This window comes from Festucalex cinctus, chromosome 1 (assembly GCF_051991245.1).
Source record: "Festucalex cinctus isolate MCC-2025b chromosome 1, RoL_Fcin_1.0, whole genome shotgun sequence".
In the NCBI taxonomy this organism is placed as follows: domain Eukaryota; kingdom Metazoa; phylum Chordata; class Actinopteri; order Syngnathiformes; family Syngnathidae; genus Festucalex; species Festucalex cinctus.
Window position 1 is genome coordinate 36,997,535 of NC_135411.1, and position 8,029 is coordinate 37,005,563.

Genomic DNA, 8,029 nt, shown 5'->3' on the forward strand with positions numbered 1-8,029 from the left:
ACTCCCTCTGAAGGTTCTGGATGAAACCCTTGAAACATCACAGGGTTCTCAGTAGAACTCCCTGTGTGAGATCGAGATGAAACCCTTAAAGGGTTCTTTGTTGAACATTTCATACAGGGTTCTGGGTGGAACCTTTCACAGGGTAATAACCTGTTATGTTCTCGGTAGAACCCTTTGGTAGGGTTCTCCTATGAGGACAAGCTGGGGAACCTAAAAAGGTTCTAACAAGCACATTTACTTCTACGAGTGTAGCATGGGAGGCACACACTTTTTTTTTTTTTTTTTTAATTGATGGACCTCCAAACAGGCATTCAGTCATAAGTGCAGCATTTTGATTATATTATTTGACTGGATTAATTTAATACAGATTCAAAAACACATTCTCTCCTTCAAAGTGCATAAGACAAAGACGTGCACAAGTCTCACTGACGACACATCAGTATTTTCATATTCAAAGCATGCTATATTTTCCAGTGACATTCAAAAGTCTTAGGAAAAGTCTTGTCACGCCGCCACCAGGCGTGGCGGTTCATGCTTTTATTTTTGTGTCTCTGTTTCCCGTTTTACTTTGAAATCCTAACTCTCCTCTCACCCCAGGTCACTTGCCCTTCCTGCCGCGCCATAATTACCGGTCCCCGCCCTTGATTATCACCACCTGCCACCAATCACCTACTGCAATAAAAGCCACCTGCATTCTCCCCTCAGTGCCGAAGTGTCACAGTCAGTGCATGGAAGCGTCCCACAGTCCTTATGTCCTCGTTCATGTTGCCACGTATTTTTGCCTTGTTTTTGTGCTTTTTCCTCCCCAGTGGAGCGCCTTTTGTTACCCCTTTTGCCTTGTGCCCTTTTTCCTCCCTAGCGGAGCGCTTTTCGTTGTCCCCAGTACCTTTTGCCTGTTTTTTCCTCCCTAGTGGAGCGCTTTTTGTTCTCCACTTTTTTGCCTCCCTGTTCTCCTCTCAGCTTGAGAGGAGACCCCTGTTGGCCGGTAATAAACCTGCTGCCTTGGTGGCTTACCTTACGCCTGCGTCTGAGTCCTACCTTACCTCGCCTTGTCAGTACACTTCGGCCAGCATGGACCCAGCAGGCCAGGTCGAGGCCGCACTGCAGAGCCAGGAGGCCCGGCTCGACAACCAGGACCGGATCCAGCAGACCATGCTGTCCCAGATTGGGGAATTGACCAGCCAGGTCCACGAGCTGGTAAGCCTCTCACGGCGTCGAGCGCCAGCTCCTACTGGACAAATTCCTCATCCTGAGTTCTCCGTACCGACCACGCCATTCACCGGGGTAGGATTAATACTGGCCTCCCCAGAACGATACTCCGGTGAACCCGGACGCTGTCAGACTTTCCTCACGGAATGCGACATTCATTTTGAACAGTTACCACAGGCATTTCCCACAGCCCGGTCCCGAGTGGCCTTCATGGTGTCTCACCTGACGGGACGGGCCAAAACCTGGGCGACCGCAGAATGGGCCAGGGGTTCCTCGGTCTGCCAAAGCGTACAGGACTTTCAAATCGCTTTGCGCCAAGTCTTTGATCCAGAAAACAATGACCGAGAGAAGGCACGAGCACTGAGCCGACTTCAGCAAGGCAAAGAATCTGTCAGCGATTACGCTGTCCGTTTTCGAACACTGGCAACGAACAGTGGCTGGAACGCCATAGCTCTTTATGACCATTTCTTGAAAGGACTCTCACCTGCCATTCAAGAGCTTCTGATTCCCGTAGATCTCCCCACGGACTTGGACGCTTTAATTTCCCTCGCCATCCGCACCGATCATCGTCGCCAGGAGCTGGCCAAGATCGGCGGACCTCGAAGGAGGGAGGAACCCACCCCCTGGACACGGACACCGGAGGCCAGAAGGCTGCGACCCATCTTTCCTTCCCGACCGGAACCAGGAGAGGTGGACCTCGCCAGCGACGAACCCATGCAACTGGGAAGGGCTCGGCTTTCGCCGGAGGAGAGACAGCGCCGACGCCGAGAGGGCCGTTGCTACTATTGTGGTGGTCTTGGACACTTGGTGGAATCCTGCACCACGAAGGGCAACCCTCCGGTGAGTTCTCCGTCACCCCGATCCGCCAAGAACCACAGACTCACGCAAATTCAGATAACCCACCACAATGTCACCACAGATCTGTCAGCCCTTATCGACTCCGGATCCGACGAAAGTCTCATGGACTGGGAGCTCGTAAAGCAAATACGATGCTCCACCGAACCCCTTTCCTCGACCATCCTGGCTAGAGCGCTGAATGGTAAAGAGCTCTTCAAAATTACCCACATCACTGAACCTCTGGAAGTACAAATCGGGCAGCACCTCGAGACTCTTCGTTTCCATGTTTTCCACGCTGCTTCCCCCACTTTGGTTCTGGGACACCCTTGGCTGCGTCTACATAGCCCCAGAATCGACTGGAACACTGGAGTTGTTCTGGAGTGGGGAAAGGACTGCAGCTCTCACGGGTCGGAACAACCCGCACTCCGAAACTCCACAGCCCAGGTTCACCAGGTGACTCTCGTCCCACCGGCTCAAGAAGAGTACCCGAACCTGCACACTGTTCCCTCCTGCTACCACCACCTGCGGGAGGTCTTCAGCAAAACCAAAGCCATGACTCTCCCTCCACACCGCCCATATGACTGCCCGATCGATCTGATTCCCGGTTCAACCATTCCCAAGGGGAGACTGTACTCAGTCTCAGGACCTGAACGCCAGGCCATGAACAACTACATTGATGACTCCTTGAAATCCGGCCTCATCCGACCGTCTTCCTCACCTGCTGGCGCAGGGTTTTTCTTTGTGCGTAAAAAGGATGGATCCCTACGCCCCTGCATTGATTACAGTCCTTTGAACGACATCACTGTTAAGAACCGGTACCCATTGCCCTTGATGTCCTCGGTGTTCGATCAGCTGCAACAAGCCAAGATCTTCACGAAGCTCGATCTGCGGAACGCCTATCACCTCATTCGGATCCGTGAGGGAGACGAATGGAAGACAGGCTTCAACACTCCTCGGGGACATTATGAGTACCTGGTCATGCCATTTGGCCTCACGAATGCTCCAGCCGTCTTCCAGGCCATGATAAATGAGGTACTCAAGGACTTCATAGATCACTTCGTGTACGTTTACTTGGATGACATTCTGATCTACTCACCTGACCTAATGAGCCATCGAGACCACGTAAACCGAGTACTGCAACGTCTTTTGGATCACCATCTGTACGTGAAAGCTGAGAAGAGCCTATTTCATGTTAACACCATCTCCTTCCTGGGATTCATCGTGTCACCAGGGAAGGTGGAAATGGACGCGGACAAGGTCAGCGCCGTACGAGAGTGGCCCACGCCAGACTCTCGGAAGAAAGTTCAACAGTTCCTCGGATTCGCCAACTTCTACCGCAGATTCATAAGAAGCTTCAGCACCATTGCCGCTCCCCTACACGCCTTGACCTCCCCACAAGTCCGTTTTTCATGGAACCCGGAAGCCGAAAAGGCATTCAAGGACTTAAAAGCACGCTTCACCAATGCCCCAATTCTCAGAGTCCCAGACCCCAAACGCCAGTTCGTGGTGGAAGTAGACGCCTCCAGTGTTGGAATTGGGGCGGTACTGTCCCAGCGTTGTCAAGAGGACGGCAAGACACATCCCTGCGCATTTCTTTCACGTAAATTATCCAAGGCTGAATGCAATTACTCAGTCGGAGATCGGGAGCTTCTCGCTGTCAAAGTGGCCCTAGAAGAATGGAGACACTGGCTGGAAGGCGCTGAAATGCCTTTTGTGATCTGGACCGATCACCGAAATTTGGAGTACCTACGCCAGGCCAAAAGACTCAATCCCCGACAGGCCAGATGGTCCTTGTTTTTTAACCGCTTTGTATTCTCTCTAACTTACAGACCAGGCAGTAAAAACGTCAAGGCGGACGCATTGTCAAGAATCCACGAATCCGAGCTATTGGAAGCCGAGCCTGAGACCATCCTGCCCCGGGATTGCATAATTGGAGCCATGAGATGGCAAATTGAGGACGATGTTAAGGAGGCATTGCGCAACGTCACTCCCCCCACGTCTTGTCCACCACGTCGACTCTTCGTGCCTGAGGAACTAAGATCTCAGGTGATACACTGGGCTCACACATCACAGTTGTTTTGTCATCCTGGAGTCCGCAGGACCATGTATGCTGTTGCCAGGAGATTCTGGTGGCCGGCTATGGAAACCACCATAAAAGAGTACGTCGCTGCCTGTCCAACTTGTGCCCGCAACAAGACCTCAAATCAGTCCCGGATGGGCCTTCTTCAACCACTGCCAATCCCATCCAGACCATGGGCAGAAATCTCATTGGACTTCGTAACCGGTCTACCCTCATCCCATGGTAAAACCACAATTCTCACAGTTGTCGACAGATTCTCCAAGATGGTTCACTTCATTCCACTGTCCAAGCTCCCATCCGCCAAAGCAACCGCCGACATTATGATCCACCACATATTCAGATTTTATGGTTTTCCCTTACACATCGTTTCCGACCGTGGACCACAGTTCGTCTCCCGATTCTGGACACAGTTCTGCAAAGCCCTAGGAGCCAAAGCCAATCTTACTTCTGGATACCACCCTGAGGCCAATGGACAGGCAGAACGACTGAACCAACAGCTTGAAACCGGTCTCCGATGCCTTGTCTCCCAGAACCCGACCACCTGGAGCAAGTATCTGGTATGGGTCGAACTTGCGCACAACTCATTGCCCACATCTGCCACAGGTCTCACCCCGTTTAAATGCGTCCACGGCTACGATCCACCATTCTTCGCTGAACTGGAGGAGGAGGCAACGGTTCCCTCGGTCCAGGCCATGATCCGTCGGTGCCACAAAGTCTGGTCGGCGGCCCGGACGGCGCTTCAACGCCAGGGAGACCGGGTGAAGAGGGCCGCCGACCGGAAAAGGAGACCGGCACCCGAATACCGCCCAGGCCAGCGGGTGTGGCTATCGGCCAAACACCTCCGACTCAAGGTACCATGTCCAAAGCTGGCCCCGCGATTTGTGGGGCCTTTCCCAGTAACCAAGTCCATAGGGCCTGCCGCCGTTCGACTCAGTCTGCCCCGATCCCTCAGAGTTCATCCTACATTTCACGTCAGCCAAGTCAAGCCTGTTCACGAAAGCCCGCTGGTGCCCTCCGAACCCGACCCACCCCCCCCCCGGAGATGATAGAAGGCGGCCCCGTTTACAAGGTCAGAAAACTCTTAGATGTTCGTAATCGGGGCCGCGGGAGGCAATACCTTGTCGACTGGGAGGGGTACGGCCCGGAGGAAAGACAATGGGTCCCCTCCCGGTTCATCGTTGATCCCTCCCTCATTGATGATTTTTATGCTGAGCACCCTGACATTCCTGGGCCGTGAAGAGCCGGCCGTTGAGGGGGGGGGGGGGGGTACTGTCACGCCGCCACCAGGCGTGGCGGTTCATGCTTTTATTTTTGTGTCTCTGTTTCCCGTTTTACTTTGAAATCCTAACTCTCCTCTCACCCCAGGTCACTCGCCCTTCCTGCCGCGCCATAATTACCGGTCCCCGCCCTTGATTATCACCACCTGCCACCAATCACCTACTGCAATAAAAGCCACCTGCATTCTCCCCTCAGTGCCGAAGTGTCACAGTCAGTGCATGGAAGCGTCCCACAGTCCTTATGTCCTCGTTCATGTTGCCACGTATTTTTGCCTTGTTTTTGTGCTTTTTCCTCCCCAGTGGAGCGCCTTTTGTTACCCCTTTTGCCTTGTGCCCTTTTTCCTCCCTAGCGGAGCGCTTTTCGTTGTCCCCAGTACCTTTTGCCTGTTTTTTCCTCCCTAGTGGAGCGCTTTTTGTTCTCCACTTTTTTGCCTCCCTGTTCTCCTCTCAGCTTGAGAGGAGACCCCTGTTGGCCGGTAATAAACCTGCTGCCTTGGTGGCTTACCTTACGCCTGCGTCTGAGTCCTACCTTACCTCGCCTTGTCAAGTCTATGCTCCATGATTTACATTCAGACTCAGGACTTCAGTGAGTCACGCCTATTTGGTGACTGCACACAAATTTCCAGGTTACACACGTCGGGTGCGTCAGAAGTCTGGATGGAAGAATGTGCATAGTTGAAAGGTACGCAAGCCCAGTGCATAGAAAAACAGCAACTTACTCGAATGGGAGTATAAGACTAACTCACACCTGCAGATTTGTGTGCACTGAAAAAAACAAAAAATCAAGCACCAAGTAAATGTGACATTAATATATATGTGTATATATAGTGGGCGGCACAGTGGGTGACTGGTTACCACGTCCACCTCCCAGTTCTGAGTACTCGGGTTCGAGTCCAGGCTCCGGCCTTCCTGGGTGGAGTTTGCATGTTCTCCCCGTGCCCGCGTGGGTCTTCTCCGGGTACTCCGGTCTCCTCCCCCATTCCAAAGACATGCACGGCAGGTTAATTGGGCGCTCTGAATTGTCCCTAGGTGTGCTTGTGAGTGTGGATGGTTGTTCGTCTCTGTGTGCCCTGCGATTGGCTGGCAACCAGTCCAGGGTGTCCCCCGCCTACTGCCCGAAGCTGGCTGAGATAGGCTCCAGCACCCCCGTGACCCTTGTGAAGAATAAGCGGTCAAGAAAATGGATGGATGTATATATAGTTAAGAAAAATGTTGAATATCATCAGGATGAGTATTTGATTTGACAGCATCAAAATTTATTAGTAAAAATCCAACAGAAATCTTTGTGTGAAATACGCATACTAAAATTCGTTTATGTCTTTAAAATAAATTAGTATTTGAATCACAGATTACATTGTTTAAATGTTTGTAATAATAATTGTATGTTCCAACAAGAATTTTGAGAATGCACTGCTAATATCAATTAGCTTGAACTTGAAGTATATGTAATTATCAAACAAGTCAACTCAATTTTATTGGACAGTAACTTATCTTAAAAAAAATCAAGCCCCATCCAGATAAAGTGACGTCATTCCCTGGAAGCAGGCATGGCAGGGCGTGCGCAGATGTGTTGGCGGGCAGAGCAGATTTCATTTGAGCATCAACTTGACCTGACTGTTCATAAGTCGCCTACCTGATTTTTCATGACAGCCTTGCTTACTTACTAACGTGTTAACGTTAGACATTGTGGCGCCGGACCACTCGGCATGACCAACGGTTTACGAATAACGACTAGGTAAGCCCCCAGTCTCTGCCACTTTCTCGCCTATTTCTCTACAATTTTTGCAGGTCGCGGGGGGTGCTGGAGCCTATCTCAGCTGGCTCTGGGCAGGGTACGGTGGGTACTGGGCGGGGTACACCCTGAACTTGTTGCCAGCACAACCATCCACACTCACAAGCACACCTAGGGACAATCCAGAGCGCCATGCATGTCTTTGGAATGTGTGAGGAGACCGGAGCTCTCGGAGAAGACTCACGCAGGCACGGGGAGAATTTGCAAACCCCACCCAGGAAGGCCGGAGCCGGGACTCGAACCTGAGTCCTCAGAACTGGGAGACGGACGTGCTAACCACTCAATCACCGTGCCGTCCCATTAATCAAACAACATATGTAAATACAGTTTCATACAATTCTAATGATACTTTTCCATATTGGACTCCAGTGTTTCAAAAAAAATTGCAGTCCTTCAGAATTTGTGACCCTAGTGACAACATCAAGCACGAATCTTCTCTGCAAAAAAAAAATAAAAAATCACTAAAAAAGATCAAGTGAGAAATGTAGTTTTCAACACTGTAACAGTTATGAAACAAGCAATGTGCACAGATAAGAACAATTGACATCTGAAAATTTTCAATATATAGTGTAGGCTAATGCCCTCAAGCCACTTTTACGCTTAAGTTGCTTTATTGCAATAAGCCGTAACAGAATACACATTCAATCATACACAATCAAGCGCTGCTATCGGCTTCAGTTCACGCCCATTGACTTGAGCCGACGTTCAAGCGACGAAATGTTCCTTCGTGCATCTTTGCTGACGTCTTAAGCACTAATCACAAAGCCCACTCACACTCAACAGTGCGACAAACAAGAAGGCGTGTGTACAAACTTTTGAAGGACACTGCATGTA